Source organism: Bubalus bubalis, chromosome 12 (assembly GCF_019923935.1).
Source record: "Bubalus bubalis isolate 160015118507 breed Murrah chromosome 12, NDDB_SH_1, whole genome shotgun sequence".
NCBI lineage: Eukaryota > Metazoa > Chordata > Mammalia > Artiodactyla > Bovidae > Bubalus > Bubalus bubalis.
The window spans coordinates 93859974-93877443 of NC_059168.1; the positions used below are offsets into that span (position 1 = coordinate 93859974).

The 17470-nt window shown below is 42.8% G+C and overlaps 1 protein-coding gene across 2 annotated transcripts in view; it reads right to left on the reverse strand.

Moving 5' to 3' along the window:
- LOC102404061 (spermatid perinuclear RNA binding protein) overlaps positions 1–16070 on the reverse strand; it is a 142867-nt gene extending 126797 nt beyond the window's left edge. Inside the window, exon 1 of one of the 2 annotated variants that reach the window (XM_025261647.3) lies at positions 15907–16070. The gene's annotated coding sequence lies outside the window, so the exon portion shown is untranslated. The remainder of the gene's footprint in view (positions 1–15906) is intronic. The other variant, XM_025261646.2, reaches the window with a different exon arrangement.
- Between the last annotated feature and the right edge of the window lie 1400 nt (positions 16071–17470).

The following is a 17470-nucleotide window of genomic DNA, read 5'->3' on the forward strand; positions in this document are numbered from 1 at the left end:
CCTCAGCACTAGACCGGAAATCAGACCTGTCACCTGCTCTCGTGTCCTGAAGCAACTCACAACTTCTCTCAGCCAGTTTTCTCATCTACAAGATAAGCTAGCTGATCTCCAAAGTCCCCTCCATAGCTAATACTCTTGGATTATAATTCATTACAACTCCAAGCCTACAGTTTAGAGTAAAAAGCCTTTTGTATGCTTTTCTGAACACAACAAGAAAAGCGAAACAAGTAATGGGGAAGTAATGAGTAAAATTAATAGACTAGGATATAGATTTTCATGCTTTAATATTAACAGTCATCATAAAATATACTATAAACGCTAAGTAGGCACTTGGTACTTCTTTCACTCCAGGCAACCAGTACTTTCTTGTTTGACATAAGCTTGGGCATTCAGCCAGCAGACATCTCTGAAGGTGGTAAGAACCTGTCAGCATGCAACACATGAACACCTCACCGAAGGCCAGCTATGAGGAGCGAATGCCTCATCATTAGCTTGTACAGGGAGCACCTTCTAATCTGTGAGGTAAATTATACAATAATCAATGGAGATATTTGCCAAGCATTTCTGAGAAAAGGACAGCAAGCTGCAGGAAGTAGTGAAAACTGACACACGGCACTTCAAAAAAAATAACAACAAAACAAAAAACCCAGGAAGGAATGTATTGATCTCAGAATGTGCACTTGCTGTGAGGCTGCGCTGTATTTGCACTGCACTGATATTTGTCTGCTGCTACTGCTAAGTCACTTCAGTCGTGTCCGACTCTGCGACCCCATAGACTGCAGCTCACTAGGCTCCGCTGTCCCTGGGATTCTCCAGGCTAGGCTACCAAAATTTAGACCTCTTTCTACAACAATTACAATCTGAACACAGTTTAATGTGTGCCGGACACTGTACTGAGCCCTTTAGAGACATCACTCTTTAATCCTACTTGGTAGAGTTATGAGGTATTATATTATTTTTAAAGGTGAGAGAATGTCTTAGAGCTATTAAGTGGCAGAGAAAGGATTTGAAATCTGACCAACTCCAAAGCCTGTACTCTTTATGATATGATTTTACTGGTTCCAGAGTGAAAAAACTCATCCTGGTCAAAGGAGAAAAATGATGCATAATATCTGAGCCAAGTTATTATATAAGGGCATTTTAAAATTTTTAAATAAAAAGTTTTTAAGAGTTTGGAATCCATTTATGTAAGTACCTACTGTTTAGATTATTAGCAAAAGTCACAGGGTCACTGTAGAAAATCTATACTTCTTTGGATAACTATCAATACACTTAAACTCAGGACATTTGAGATGGCCACTGTTGTTTCAGCTTATATTATGTTTACATAACCATAAAAAAAATTATTTTGTCCAAAATAGCCAGGAAGCTATCTTTTACATCCTTTTCACTCAGAACCCAGCATATCAAAGCAAATTACTCCAGTGCCTATTACTCAGGAGAAAAGAAGTCATGTCATTCAAAACACAGTAAAAAGTGACAAGGTTTATGAGGTGACTTACTAGCCCCTTTGAGGGGAATAACTGAAAATTGGCCTACTAAAGTTATTTCAAATTTTAAAGAAAAGATATAATTAGGGTTTTTTTCAACAGGGGCAAAAGTGTAATTATAAAATCCTTCAACAAACACAATTTGAGTTATTCTTTGGAAGTAAACCACCGCTTTTTAAAAGTATCTAAAATGGAAAACTCAATCAAGTTCCAATACTGTTATGACCAGTCATATGGTCATATGCAAAATCAATTTACAAAATCAATGCAAATCAATTTAAAATTTTAAAAAGAAAGTAACAATTCACAAAAAATTAATGAGAAGGCAAAAAATAAATATAGAATTTCTAAGAACACACCTCAGAAGCTACACTGCAATCTCTTCTAATTGTATATATATGTCCATTAAAAGGTTCCAAAGATTATTTCCTATTTTGCTTTTCCTGTATGGAATACAGGTATTAATTGGTCAGGACAAAGTAGTTATTACTGCAGACACTACCAAGACCAGTAAACTCAACTACTCCCCTTTTCTTATACACCTTCCTGCTAAAATCATCCTGGCCCACCCCCAAACACCACCCTTATGGCAGAAAGTGAGGAGGAACTAAAAAGCCTCTTGATAAAAGTGAAAGTGGAGAGTGAAAAAGTTGGCTTAAAGCTCAACATTCAGAAAACGAAGATCATGGCATCTGGTCCCATCACTGCATGGGAAATAGATGGGGAAACAGTGGAAACAGTGTCAGACTTTATTTTTCTGGGCTCCAAAATCACTGCAGATGGTGAATGCAGCCATGAAATTAAAAGACGCTTACTCCTTGGAAGGAAAGTTATGACCAACCTAGAGAGCATATTCAAAAGCAGAGATAATACTTTGCCAACAAAGGTCCATCTAGTCAAAGCTATGGTTTTTCTGGTGGTCATGTACGGATGTGAGAGTTGGACTGTGAAGAAAGCTGAGCACAGAAGAATTGATGCTTTTGAGCTGTGGTGTTGGAGAAGACTCTTCAGAGTCCCTCGGACTGCAAGGAGATCCAACCAGTCCATTCTCAAGGAGATCAGCCCTGGGATTTCTTTGGAAGGAATGATGCTAAAGCTGAAACTCCAGTACTTTGGCCACCTCATGTGAAGAGTTGACTCATTGGAAAAGACTCTGATGCTGGGAGGGATTGGGGGCAGGAGGAGAAGGGGACGACAGAGGATGAGATGGCTGGATGGCATCACTGACTCGATGGACGTGAGTCTGGGTGAACTCCGGGAGTTGGTGATGGACAGGGAGGCCTGGCGTGCTGCGATTCATGGGGTCGCAAAGAGTGAGCGACTGAACTGAACCCCCAAACAAGACAATCCCTTACGTTTGTTGCTGTTAGCCAACTTTTGGAACCAAACCAACATGGATTCAAAAAACAAGTTCACAATTTACCAGTTAAATAATGCCAGAGTTACTGAACAAAGCCTTAGTTTTCTCATCTGAAACAGAGCAATCTTTCTGAACTGCTAGTGTAAAGATCAGAGGTAATATGTATAATGCATGTCGGCTAGTGTTGTTAATCATAATGTGACTGACACTTTCTTTGGAATGCTGCTGCTGTTATAAATACAACATGTCCATTACTAAATAACATGAAAAAAATTCTCTCTTTCTGGCAAATCAGAGATGGGTGACCTCTAATACAAACCTGCTATTGCTGACCTGGTCAAAGTAAATATATTTATTTTAATTATTTAAAATTTTTTATTTTAATCGCTTAAATTTTTTTCAAACTGCTTAATTGGTCAGGGGTTTCACTTTGGAATGACAGAAATGTTTTGAACTAGTTAGGGTGAATGGTTGCTCAACATATGAATAAACTATATGCCACCAAATTGTTCACTTTAAAATGATTAACCTAAAAACAGTAATTGTCAAAGGAGACAAGGGAAAAAAACCCTAATTGTTCTTATTGAACATCATTAGATGCCAGCAATGTGATAAGTTAAACTAAGTTTATTCCAAGTTTTTTGGTCTACATTTCTAACACGGCAGCTTGACACGGTGGAAGGAGTCCACACCTGGAGATCAAGAAACCTATTTCTCATCCTAACTCTGCCACCAGTGAGGTGTGTGATTTTGAACAAGTGCCTTAACCACATCTGTCAAAGAACAAAGCAAGACTAAAAAGATTCTTACAGGTTTCTCATAATATTAAGATGGTACACTTTATATTCTTGGCAAACAAATTAAGTGAAAATTGCCTACGGTCAAAAAAATTATAATATATGCTACATCTGCTAAATTAACTACCATATGTACAATATAAGTACCTTCTCTGGACTGAAAAATGTAAGTTATCCTAAACAGGAAAACCTCCTCTCATTTCAGGGTAATTGGGTTCTACAGACTCCTATTCACTGGGAAGTAAGAACAGACTCTATAAGGACAGTGCCAAAACCATATTCACTGACATTATGATCTAAGCACAAAGGAGAGATGACTAATGTGGTAAACTCAAGGTCACCATTCCAAACCAAGCTGGTGAAGCTGCAAGTTCTTAACAAGCTCAACGATGCCTTTTTATTCAACTATTTAAAAATGCACCAAGTATAAAATTATAAATATCATGCATCATTAGACAGTCTATAAATAAAAGCTGTATACCTTAATCAACATTTTTTTGCAAATAATTCTTTTTTCCTATAAATAACCTTGGGGTTAAAAACGCCTCCTGCTACAAGGCTCATGAAAATGATATAAATCTAAAAAGACCTTATTCTGTTTTTGAATTTGCCTGGAATAGAAGCTAAATCCTCTTGTTATCTTCTGGTATTTTGTTAAGTGTAGGTTGTTAAAGAATTGTTTTGGCAACTAACACCTTAACTACCATTAATTAACATAGAATGCTTGTCTTCCTCTCCCTCTCCTATGCCTCTAAGTCCCAAGGCGAAAGAAAAAGAGCGGTATGGCCTGATCCTACAAACCTTTTCACTCAAAGCAATCTCAACAAAGTGATCAAGGTAACGAGTTGAGAACTCTGTTGTTTTCACTGCTAAGATATCCACAGCCAATGAATCAGCAGTAAAGGAACATTCAAAGGGTAACATTTAAGTTGTTTCAAGCTGCTAAAGTGCTTTACAACTTAGAGAAGCTTATCTAACAAACTTAGTGAAACAAGTGGCTGCTGCTGTTGCTAAGTCGCTTCAGTCATGTCCGACTCTGTTCGACCCCATAGACAGCGGCCCACCAGGCTCCCCCGTCCCTGGGATTCTCCAGGCAAGAACACTGGAGTGGGTTGCCGTTCCTTTCTCCAATGCATGAAAGTGAAAAGTGAAAGTGAAGTCGCTCAGTCGAGTCCGACTCTTCACGACGCATTGACTGCAGCCCACCAGGCTCTTCCGTCCATGGGATTTTCCAGGCAAGAGTACTGGAGTGGGTTGCCATTGCCTGGAGCCACTCACAAATCAAAAGAAAAGTTTGGATGACTTGAAGTTTCCCAAATCAATTATCAAGATTCAGACCTCAGGAACAGTTTGAGCAACTGAATCACTACTCTGTCATTAACTGTATGAAAATGAAGGCACAAAGCCACAGATGCACATCCTTTCTAAAGATTCCTGATTTTCAATCAGAACAACAATCACCTATGATGTCACCACCACACTTGCAAACTGAATATCCAAACTAAACTAAAAGTGTGCCCTGATCCCATCTCTCCTGGGTCCCGACTTCTCTTCAGGGCACCCCAGCCTGGCCTGTCAACTACACCTGAAACCCTGCAGGCTTGGAGCTCAGCCCTCACATCCAGCTACCAAGTTTCATCAGTTCCAAGGCATCCTTTTTATACCCATTTGCACTACCTTTATCACATTTTTCCTCAAACTGTTATAATGGCATCGTTAATCACGTCACTATATGTGCTCTGGCCCCTCTTTTCACATAAAGTTGTCAAATTCATAAAGAAAGCTCTAATAATGTCATCCCTCCACTCTTGCTCAAATCAAAACCTTTCACTGAAGCCTCACTGTCGACAATAAAGTTTGAATTCCTCATTCTTACACTCAAGACCTCTATCAGTGACTCCAATATTCCACTGCAAACACACTCCACCAAGTCCTTTCATATTCCCCTATCTTTAACTAATTGAACCACTTTGTTCTTTTCCACAGAAATCATTCTTATTTTGCCAGTGCCGTCCCCTCCATATGGAATTCTCTCCCCCTTTATTTCATAATCTAATCCCAATTTTTATCTGTGACTCAGCACAGGTACCACATACCAGAAGTCTCTCCCTATTCCCCTTAGCAGAAGTAATTTCTTGCTCTTTTAAATTCCTCAGCCATTTTCTCTCTTAAGTACTTATTTTAAAAAATTTATCGATATCTCAAAATCATACCATCACCTTCCCCTCATAGACTAAATTTTTGAAGGTCAGGGTCAATGTTTTATCTTTGTATCCTCCAATGCAACTAGTACATAACAAGGACTCAAAATTATAATGAATAAATAATAAAGCCTATTAGCAGTCTCAAGAAAAGATATTCATGAAGAAGACAGAAATACATCATAAAAATTTAAAGGTACACAGTATCCATGGGAAAAACCAAAATCCCAACTATAGCATCCTTTACAAAGTGACAGACTATAACTAATAAAAGAATAGTTCACTGAACAAATACTCAAGTGCTTGCTTAGTGCTAGGCACTATTCTAGATGCTTTCAAATCTACAGAAGACAAAAACAACACTAATCTTTGGTTTTATGGAGCTTATATATACTAATGAAGGGGAAAAGGCAATAAACAAAATCAGCGAGAAAAACATACCATAAGTTAAATGGTTTAACTGGTATGGAGAAAAAGGTGGGAAAGGTAGGACAGGGAAGGCCAGAAACAGACGAACCGCCATTTCAACAGCGTGGTAAGAGCAGGTCTCTGGTTTCCTAGGTGGCACAGAGGTAAAGAATCTGCCTGCCAAGACAGGAGACACAGGAGACAATCCCTGAGTTGGGAAGATCCCCTGAGTTGGGAGTAGAAAATGGCAACCCACTCCAGTATTCTTGCCTGGAAAATTCCATGGACAGAGGAGCCTGGCAGGCTATAGCCCTGGGCGTTGCAAAGAGTCGAACACACACACGCACACACTAAGGCCTCATGGAAAGGGGAGACAGGCACAAAGACCTGAAAAAGATGAAGCCACCCATATATGTGAGAAACAGTATTCTAGGCAGGGCAAATAGCAAATACAAAGGACAGGAGACAGGCATGTGCCTCTCATGTGAGAGGAACAAGAAGGCGACTGTGGCAAGAATGGAGTAAGCAAAAAGAAAAGTTCAAATGCCAGAGAGGAAAGAAGGGATCCAATCACTTACAGCTTTAATAGAACCTGGCCTTTTACTCTGGGAAAAGATATGGAATCCCTGAGGGTTCTGACCGGCAGGAGACAAAAATGACTTAGCTTCTTGAAAGAATCATTCTTGCTAGAGTATTGCAAACAGACTATAAGAAGGCAAGAGTAAAAAGGGCCACTGTAGTAATTCAGAGGAGTTGATGTAGACTTAAACCAGTAGCGCTGATGAAAACTGCTCAGAGTCTGGATATACTTTGAAGAAAGGACTGGCAAGATTTCTTGGGGAGTCAGATGTGTGTGAGAGGGAGAGAAGCAAGGATGACTCCAAGTTTTGGCCTGAGAAACTGGAAAGATGGAGGAAGCTGCTATTTACTAAAATAAAATGTGGAAGACCACGAAAGAGGCAGAGGAAATAGGGAGTTTGGTTAAGACAAGTTCAGTATGAGATGCCAACGAAATATCTAAGTGGAAGTGCCAAAATACGCAGTAACCTGGAGTTTCAGATAAAAATTTGGAACTTACTGGCACATATATCATATTTAAAGCCATGAGGTTGAAAGAGATCACCAAGAGAATGAGAATAAAGAGCAGAGATCCCATGGGACAGTCCAATATTAAGAAGCAGGAGTGATAAGAAAGAACCAACAAAGGAGACAGAGAAGCCAAGGAGGCAGGAGGAAACCAGCAGAGTGTGGTGTCCTAGAAACCAGAGCATAAAGCATCTGAAGGAAGGCGGCACCTACTGCACCCAGTGCTGCTAACGGGTCAAGTGAGAATTAAACGTGGTGGTTTTGACAACAGCAGTGACGGAGCTGGAAGTTTCACTGTAGTAGGTTCAGGAGAGGACAGGAAAACTGAAGATGAGCAGAAACAACCTTTTCAAGAAGCTGAAAAATTGAGTTGTAGTTAGAAGAGACAGTGTGGTCAAGAAAAGGTCATTTTAAAAAAATAATAAATGAAATAATAGTGTATATATGCTGACTGGAATGAGCCAGTAGGAGAATAATGTTGCTACAGGAAGGAAGGAAGAATGGATATGATTTCAACTGTTACAGAATTTTACCAGAAGAGTCAGATAGCTCGATGAAGAGAAATTTTACTAGGTTAGTGGGCAGGAATTCCAGAGTACTGTTACCCCTTGTGATACTCCAGAAGGGAGGAGGCCACCCCTTAATTCTAATTCACATGGCACAGGAGGCTCAGAAGAGAGGTTGGGCCATTTACTGAGAATCTTCATGTTAAGTATTTTATATGTTATTTCATTTAAGTTTAAAATAACTTCATCAAGTATTATCTTTATGTTACGATAAGGGAACCAGAAGCTCAGAGAGAGCTAGTAATTTGATTAACACACAAAGCTGGTGAGTGGTAGAGCTATGTTTCAAATTCAGCTCCGAGTATTAGATAAGGAATAATTGTTAATTTAGAGGGTTAAAATAGTTTGTGAGGTTCTTTTTAAGTTTCTGATCTGTTAGAAATACACACTGAAGTATTTAAGGACAAAAGCACATGATGTCTAAGATTTGCTGTAAATACTCCAGCAAAAACAATGACAAATAGTAACTGAATGAGGGATTGATGAAACAAGAGCAGCATCTTGCTGCTAATTGTTGAAGTTAGCTGATGGGTATACGGACATTCACTGTACTGTTCCTTTTTATGTACCTCTGAAAATACCATGATAAAAAATAAAAATCCAGGACCTCCAAGTCAAACTGCTCATTACTTCAAAGCCTGTCCTTAATTTCTGCTCAATCTTCCCTTAAAAAAAAATGCCATATGCTTCAGAGCTTACAATTTTCTTATCTTCTTTAATTCTCACTATAATTCTGTAAATTAGGGGTTTTATTCCAATTTTATACATGAGAAAAGAGATCTACGACTAGTAAACAGCAGGAGCAGATCTCTGGGCCAAGCCTTTCTGTGCCAAAAACATTCTTCTACTACCCGATCCAGCAATTGAACTTGCACAGGGTCATCTCTGTGCCCACCTGTAAGAAGAGTCCACCCAAGTCTAGCCTTTTCCCTCAGATTCACTGCTACTGCATCATCCTAGGACCCTGCGCTTCCTAAGAAGGACAAGCATTACTCCAAGTAGTCCTTAAAAAGACACTAAAAGAGGCAGGTTTCAAATTTGCTCAGCCATCAACCTTCCTTGCAAAATGTGGGGACTATCAGGAATTCGATATACAGCTTCATAAAGAGTGCTCTGAAAGTCTATCTCTGCTCTAGGGTCAACTCTTGGTTCCTCCATTTCTTTAAATGTAATACTCTGCTGTTCACTTACACAGCTATCACAGGGACCAAAGTCCAGGTATGTGAACTCTGAGCTCTAAAAATAAACGACACTACTAAACAATAATGCTGACCAATTTCAAAAGCCTGTTTTGTATAACTCCACATTTACCCCAAAGCTGGCTTATCAGAAAGCATCATGGTTAATACTCATTTTTAAGATACTATCTTTTAAAAAGCCTCATCACTAGTATGGGTATCTGTTCTTCCATGCAAACCTTGGCCTTATAAGCTTATTTACAGCTTACATCAAAAACAACCAAAAATATGCATACCTACGGTGCCAAATGCTTATTTTCTCTAGCTGCTAACCTACACTACCAAAACTACAACACCTTTCCCCTCCAGTTCAATAGCTTCACTAACTAAACCTGAGCTGTCCAGGGTTAAGAGCTACCCAGTATCCCATGGTTCCATTAGGTTAAAATGTAGATTGCCTAAGCTCTAGAAGCCTAATCACTGCATAATTAGATGCAATGTTTGAGATTTATCTGGAATTATAAACATCTTAAGAATGAACTGCCTTCATCTTAACTTTCAGAAACAAAACACTTCATCAGGTCACCACTACCCATCTGTCTTAAAATATACTGATTTTCAGGCAGGCTGACTGAACATAGGTAACCACAGTTATAGACTTCATTCCCATGTTTAGGACCAGTCTATCTAGGAAAGGATCTGTTCTTTACTGAAAACAATATTATTGAGCCCTACTAAGAAATCTCAGGTCTGGCACAAAACATGCCTTTAAGCCAAAAGTTAACACGTGTTTGCTGACTTAAACGGACAAAACAGGCAAGCAACACAAAAAATTAAAATAAATCTAGACAGTCTTTAGGACAATTACTTTCTGCTTTATGTCCATAGTATTAACTGTTAAATTCAATTCATAAACAAAAGACTGATCTAACCAACTGGATATTGTGTTTCCCAGCACCTGGAAAACTGCAAAGAACAGGAAAATCTGCAGGTGCAGAAAGAAACTCCATCTTATCCATGACCCAGAAATGCCTTAGAATTTATCACACAACCTGCTACAGGATTCTCGCTTTTCAAATGGAAATGAACCATGAAGTCACACAATGCAAAACTGTGATTTTATTACTGATATAATCAACTGTACCCTTTTGAGTTGTGCTAAAGTTAACTAAAGAAAGCAGATGTTCTACACAGTGTTAGTTATGTCAGAAGTTAAGAGAATTTGAATACCAAATAACTAAAATTTAAAGCTGCTTCATTCACTCTGCAACACACATATTGTTGAGATAGACATCGTAATTCTCAAAAATGATACACTTATAAGGCAGAAAACCAATACAACACTGTAAAGCAACTTTCCTCCAATTAAAAATAAACTTAAAACACCAATACAGTGTTTTAAGAAAAACACCAATACAGTATACTAACGCATACATATGGAATTTAGAAAGATGGTAATGATAACCCTTTATGTGAGACAGCAAAAGAGACACAGATGTATAGAACAGTCTTTTGGACTCTGTGGGAGAGGGCGAGAGTGGGATGATTTGGGAGAATGGCATTGAAACATGTATAATATCATTTTGAAACGAATCGCCAGTCCAGGTTTGATGCATGATACAGGATGCTCTGGGCTGGTGCACTGGGATGACCCAGAGGGATGGTATGGGGAGGGAGGTGGGAGGGGGTTCAGGATGGGGAACACGTGTACACCCGTGGAGGATTCATGTTGATGTATAGCAAAATCAATACAATATTGTAAAGTAATTAGCCTCCAATTAAAATAAATTTATATAAAAAATAAATAAACTTTTTAAAAAATGATACACTTAAAGGACCCTCAAGAAATAAAAAGCATGAAAGTGACAAATCAGGTCCTTTGGTCACCTTATTATTTAATGTATGACCTAAAAGTTAAAGAATTGCAAATCTTTCAGGCTCAAACCATTTAAGTATTCAGCTCACCACTAATCTGGTCTCAGTATTTTATTCCTTTCTATTTTAACTGACATATAAGTTTAACATACATCTCTCAATAAACAGTTTTCTAAAATTAGACTGAATTATGAAGCCTCTCATAATTACCTGTCAGAAACAGTTTTTCTACAGCTGAATAAATTTTTAAAAACAAGCAATTTTCCAATAAAAGGATCCATGCAAAACAAATGAAAACAGAAGAGCAGTAAGATGGGTAACGGTGTCCAAAATGTTATAAAAGGTAGTAAACTACTAAGAATAGATCAGTTAGCATAGAAAGACTATTGTCAGGGCTTCACATATTACCAAGCTCAAGCAAATTAATGCCTAATAAAGCAACTTACTATTTACATTTTTGCAATGTCAATCAGGACCAAAATCTGGAGGTTTATTTTACAACTAATAAACCAAATAAAACATTTAAAAAGCATTTAAAAATTATTCCCTCACAAACAGAGCATAACCCGTCAATGGGCTTAGTAATGTCAAACAGATACGGTAATTATTTGCTAACTAAAAATTAAAAAAGGAAAAAGTATGCAATAAATCTGAAAAAGGAGGCTTAATGCCACTAGAAGCAATAGCTCCATTTTTCTGTTCAAGTCACCCAAAATTAATCAATTTTCTACAAAAAACCATAGGGAAATGTATTACATGTATTATTTCTGATTTAGAAATCGAATTCTCTGAGACATAAAAAACATCCTGTCCCTGGAAATTCATACTTAGAACTCAGAATGTCTCTCACAAGTTTCTGCTCAGACTGAAGAATTCAAATCAGCACCAATACTTAGCTGCACAAATGAGCCAGGAAAAATCAGTAGACAGTAGAGCAAAGAATGAACAAACTTCAATTTGCCGATATCTCTAATAGTCACAGAAGTTTCATCTCTATCCAAGTTTCTCACTACAAATTAACCCACCTAATGCCAAATTATTACTTGACAGGCTAACATGAAATAAAGAGTCAAAGAAATAACAGCTATTACCCCTACTTACATAGTGCTAACCTTCCTGAAAGGTTTAAACTTGTTTTATATAAACCATCTCAATTCTCCTGGGAGGTAGATAAAGAGTCAGGTTTCTGGAGGAGAAACAAGCACAAAGGGATTAAGTATCTTGTCCAGCAAGTCACAAGTGAAAATAAAACCAGACCCAATTATTTAGCCTACAAAGTCTAAACAACCTGCTTGCCTTGGTTCATAAACTTAGGATAATATTTTAAAGTGCCTACAAATTATCCCAAACCTTAGAACTTCACGGAACAATACATATAAACAGAACACTAAACCAGAATTGAGTATTTTGAACAAGAAAGTACTGCTTGCTCCAAATCAATTAAATGAACCAACACAATGGACTTAAAAAATACAAAGAGAAAACAAGTCAAATGGGAAAGAATTTTCAAAGGTCACTCTATTCATCTTATATCCTACTGCTCAAATTCTCTGCCAGGAAGCCAAAGGGGTCAAACATGTTCGTTATAATTACATTAAATACATGTATCAAATCTCAAAACACTGCTAAGAGTTTCAAAAAAAGGCATTTATATTTTTAAAAACTTTGCCCTCCAAAAATAAAATCTTATAGCAATGCCTTTAGAGCATTATTTTTCTGCCTTCATGATACACTTCAAATTTGGATTTTAAAAATGACTGGTTTCCAGTTTATTTTTAAAATATTTATACTTACAGATAGAGATTACTTAAAATGTGGTGTTCTGTTCAGCCTCATTATGTTTAGGCAAGATTCCCACTTCCACTCAAACTTATTTGAACTCACAATGGCTGCATTATTCAAACTAACAATTTAGATACTTCCTAAATGGACAAAAGAAGAAAACTAATCAACCCAGAAAGCTTCCCAAGGTACCAAAGAGGACCTTTCATGTGAGATCATACTAGGTACCACATTAAACACTACCCGAAGCCCAGAAAGCAATAATTGAAGTTACATCTGCAACATGATGAAATAATTTTTTTTTTGCAAAATCTGACAAGACTGAACCTTCAACTGTCAAAAAGGAAATCACTTTCCAAGATTCTAGAAAACACTGCTTACTGAGGCAGTCTCAAAGCAGTTTCCTTAATCCTTCCAAATCCCAAAGAATCTAACACAAGCCACAGAACACTGAACTAGACCTGCTGAAAAGTCTGTGTTCAAACACCTAAAGGTTATTTCATAACACATAACCCCCAAAGTCTTTCCACAATAAAGCTAACACTGCACTCCCCAACTCAAATTAAAATAACAGAAAATCCAAAAGCCTCTATTAATAAACTTTACTTGAACTATTCGGGAGACAACCGAGGATCTGTTATCTCCACCTTGAAAGAGTCAAAGCTCCATTCCTGCCACTTTTAGAAGCTGGATGTATTTAATACATTACCTCTGTCTGCCTCTAGCATGGGACTGAGATATGACATCACTCAGATGCCTGAAAACTGCCCTATTACCCAGAAAGCACCAAGGTATCTGATACACCGCACCAAGGTATCCTTTCCTCCCTCTGATGCACAGCCCTCAAACACGCTGGGCCCTGCCCTCTTGCAGAATCTTCACAAAGAAACCTGCCCTGAACCTGCTGCAGTCCTGCTTCTATTCACTCCAGGTGCGCTCCTCTTGACCCTGCATGGCTCCTCTATTTGCCCACTCATCAGGCCAATGTGCCAGAATGATACTCCACCCACAGCTCCTCCAACCAGGGAGTGTGTGCTCAGCTCTCCCTTATCCCATCCCCATTCACTGGGTTCTGGAACTAAAATCAAGGCTTCCTGATCTCTCTGATCCTAGAAGCATGAACTTTCATATATGGTAAAGGGCTTAATGTCCTCCATTTTCCATTAACATCATTCCAGAATCCACACACACACCCCTCACACACTCCAGTTCCTCTAAGGCAATAATTTAATCCTCTCCCTTTAGGGTTCCCCCCCCTCAAATTCTACACTCTGCCCTTCCACATACTTTCACTGACCCAAAACATGGTGGCTCCTTTAGTCTCTCAAGACCCAAAGTTTTCCAGGCTTTCCTCACACTTCAGCACCCACTCCTTCCGCACTCTTTCAAGCAACCAGTTTTCCTAATTCTCCCCAGGCTGAATAGTCATTTCCTGCTCTAAACCTGGGCATCCCACTTCCCCCACCACCACCCCAAACCCAAATCCAACCTACCACATTCTAGTCACAGACATGTCTACATACATACCCACCTTACCCTTTCCTTACCCCACTACTGCTGGCACTAGGCATTTTTCAACATCCTCTACTCAAAAATATCCTATCTTCCCCCTTTCATTCCCTTTGTTCCCTCCTACCCACTTCTACCATAGCCCCCAAACCCATGCTTCTCTCCCTCCCACACTGTACACAGACCTGTACACTTCTTTGAACCTACTCCTACTGCACTCCTCTACTCATCTCCCCTCAGCACGCACCACGCACCCCCTCTCTTTCCTTCTCCCCAACTTCCCTCCACAGGTCCTGCCCTAGAAACACTTCCATCTGTCCTCACACCTCACCTGCCACTCCAAGAACATTTCCCTCCCCCCACACACACCTCTGGCCCTGACACTGCACTCCACTGGTCCCCTCCCAAGTCTCCCCAACCCTTAAGTCCCACCTCTTGATACTCCCCACCTTCATTCATACTTCCTCGAGAACACCCTCCGTTTCACTCACTCTGATCTCTACTAAATGCCCCAGTACCTCCTCTCGTCCCCACCACCCTTCACTACCGTCAGGACTTCTCTCCCAAACCCCTCAAACTCAGGCCCTGCTCCAATCGCCCGCCCTCTACTCTTCTCCCCTGAGCGCCTCACCAGATCAGATACCTGCTTCTCCTCTCACATGCTCTTCCCTGGCAGGGCCCATCTCTCCAGCCTCAGACCCTCCTGCCTCCTTCCTGGACAGACCCTGTCCTCACACCGCTCACCGGGTCTCCTGAAGCCTCTGGGCCTACCCTCCCGTTCCTCCTGCCTGAACACCCTCCATTTCCCTCCCCATCACTCCAGAGACCCTCCTTCCACCCACCCCCACAACCTCTTTCCACGCTCACCCTGCCACACTGCCCCGAGCCGGACACCTTCTTCCACATTTCCCTTCACATTTTTGTCCACGGTCTTCCTGCTATCTGGCCCCACTCATTGCCCCTCACACGTAGCCCCGGCCGGGACATCCGCCTCTTCCATGCCTCCCTCGATTCCTTCCAATCCCATCACACTCGCCCCCTGTCCTCCCTAAGCCTCCTTCACACCCTCCCGAACCCCCACAGGCTGCCCCCACTCGCTCCGGCCCCCATGGGTCTCCCGAACCTGCCCGAAGGGCCTCACCCTCCAGTGGGCCAGATCCCTCTACCCTTCCTTCTCACCCAAATCTGCCCACACCCTCCAGCCGCCCCCCGCAGCCTCTCCCCCAGCCCCTGCCCCCAACGTCCTCCAACACCTGCCCAGAGCCCTTCACCCTCCATCCTACCCAGAGCCCCCAGCGCCGGGTCTCCTCACACAGCCCACGCCCTCTCCCCGCTCGGGGCCGGGACCCTGCCCCCCCACCCCCCACCCTCCACGAAGGTGAGGAAGACTGCCCGCTGCCCTTGCCCGAAGCAGCCAGGGCACCGCAACTGCGGCGGCGGCGGCGGCCACAATGCTGGAGCCACGGGGGCCGGGATTACTCCCTGCTCTCCGCCCCGGCCGCCGCTGCCGCCACCGCCGCCGCCGCTGCTAAGGACGCACAACAAACAATGCGGGGCCCGGGCCGGCACCGCCAACCGCCTCAACCGCCGCCTCAACCGCCGCCCGCCCGGGACAGCCCGCCGCGCAGGCGCCTGCCCCTCCGCCGCAACCTACCCGCACCGCCGCGCTCTGCCCGCGCCCGGTCCCTGCTCCCGCTCCGCCGCCGCCGCCACCTCGTCAGCCTGCGTCTCCGGCTCCTCAGCCCAGCGGCGGCGGCTGCGGCGGCTGCTGCCCTGGTGGCGCTCGCGGCTCCGGTCTCCGCTTCGGCGGCGGCGGCGGCGAGCACGTGACACTGTCGAGCGCGCCCATTGGCCGGGCCAGGGGGCGGGCCCCGCGGCTGCCGGGGAACGGAAAGCCCGCCCCCTCACTCGTCGCGCGCCCCCTCCACGCGCGCTCTGCCGCACCTGAGAGCGCCGGCCAGCGCCCGCCGCCGCCGTGCCGCGCCGCCGCCTGCGCCAACTGCGCACCTGGGAGCGCGCAAGGAGCACACGCTGTGGCGGCCGCATGCACCTGCGAGGAGACGCTTACGTAAACTGCGTCGCTGCCTCCCTCCCGGCGGCAGGCCCCCGCCTGCGGCAGCACCTGAGCCCTGCTGCGCTAGCGGCGTAAGTGCTGCGGAGCGGGGACGAGCTGCGGAAGGGAGGCCAGCGAAATCCACGGAAACTTCGTAACGTCCGAATCTGGGAGCGGCTCCCGGTCGCCACTAGGGCGAGCCGGCCTCTCCCGCCCCGCGCCCCAGGGCGCTGTACCCCCGACCCCAGCGGCTACGCAAATGGAGTAGGTGCCGTAACGCCTCCCCAGGTGGAGGAGGGGGAAGTTAATGAGCTTTGACTAGTTAAAAGGTTGAAACCCAGCCTCCACCCCGCCAGCACCAACCAGCTGTGTGACCTTGACCAAATTACAGAACCACTCTGATCCTCAGTTTCCTGGTCCGGGAAACTGGGACAGTAATTCTGATTTAGGAGTCATTGGAGGGATGGAAGAAAAAAAGAGAGAGAGAGACAATAGGTGAAAAGACTGTAGGTGCAAATTCTTCTAGCACATTGCAGGTACTGAGCAGAAGTTGCATTTTAGTCAACAACCTCCTCTCCTCCCACCCCTCAGGGACCTCCCTGGGACTGAGATGGGGGCCAGGGCTTCTCTGACCTCCTTAGAGTTAGGTCAGACTTTGGCTGAACCCTGGCCCAGCACTGCTGGGGAAGAAAGGAAGATTTGCTTTTTAGTCACTAGCTGGCACCTTCTTGGCACCCAGCATTCTGCCGGCGAGGTCGGACCTCTATCAGTGCCTCCTGCATGACAGGTCCTGTGCTAGGGGGCTGGGATGCACAGGTGAATGAGATAGGAAATTACCTGCCCTAAAGGAATTTCAAGCCTAGAGTGGAGACGACCTGACCACTCAGTGCCAAGGCTTGGAGAGCTGGGGGTACAGCAGGGATCTCCCACAGCAGCCCCATCGGGGGCCCTTCCACCTTTTAAACATACTAGGCCCAAACATTTTAACACTTTGCTTCATTCACAGAATAAAGTGTAAACACTCTAAATCAACTTTAAAAGCTTGAGTGATCTGACCTTAAGTTTAAGTGCCCTTTACTTTCCCTCCTCCTTTAGGCCAACTTGACCCTCCAGTCACATTGAACTTAAGAACTGTAGTTGACATAGTATGGCACTTCTGAGCCTC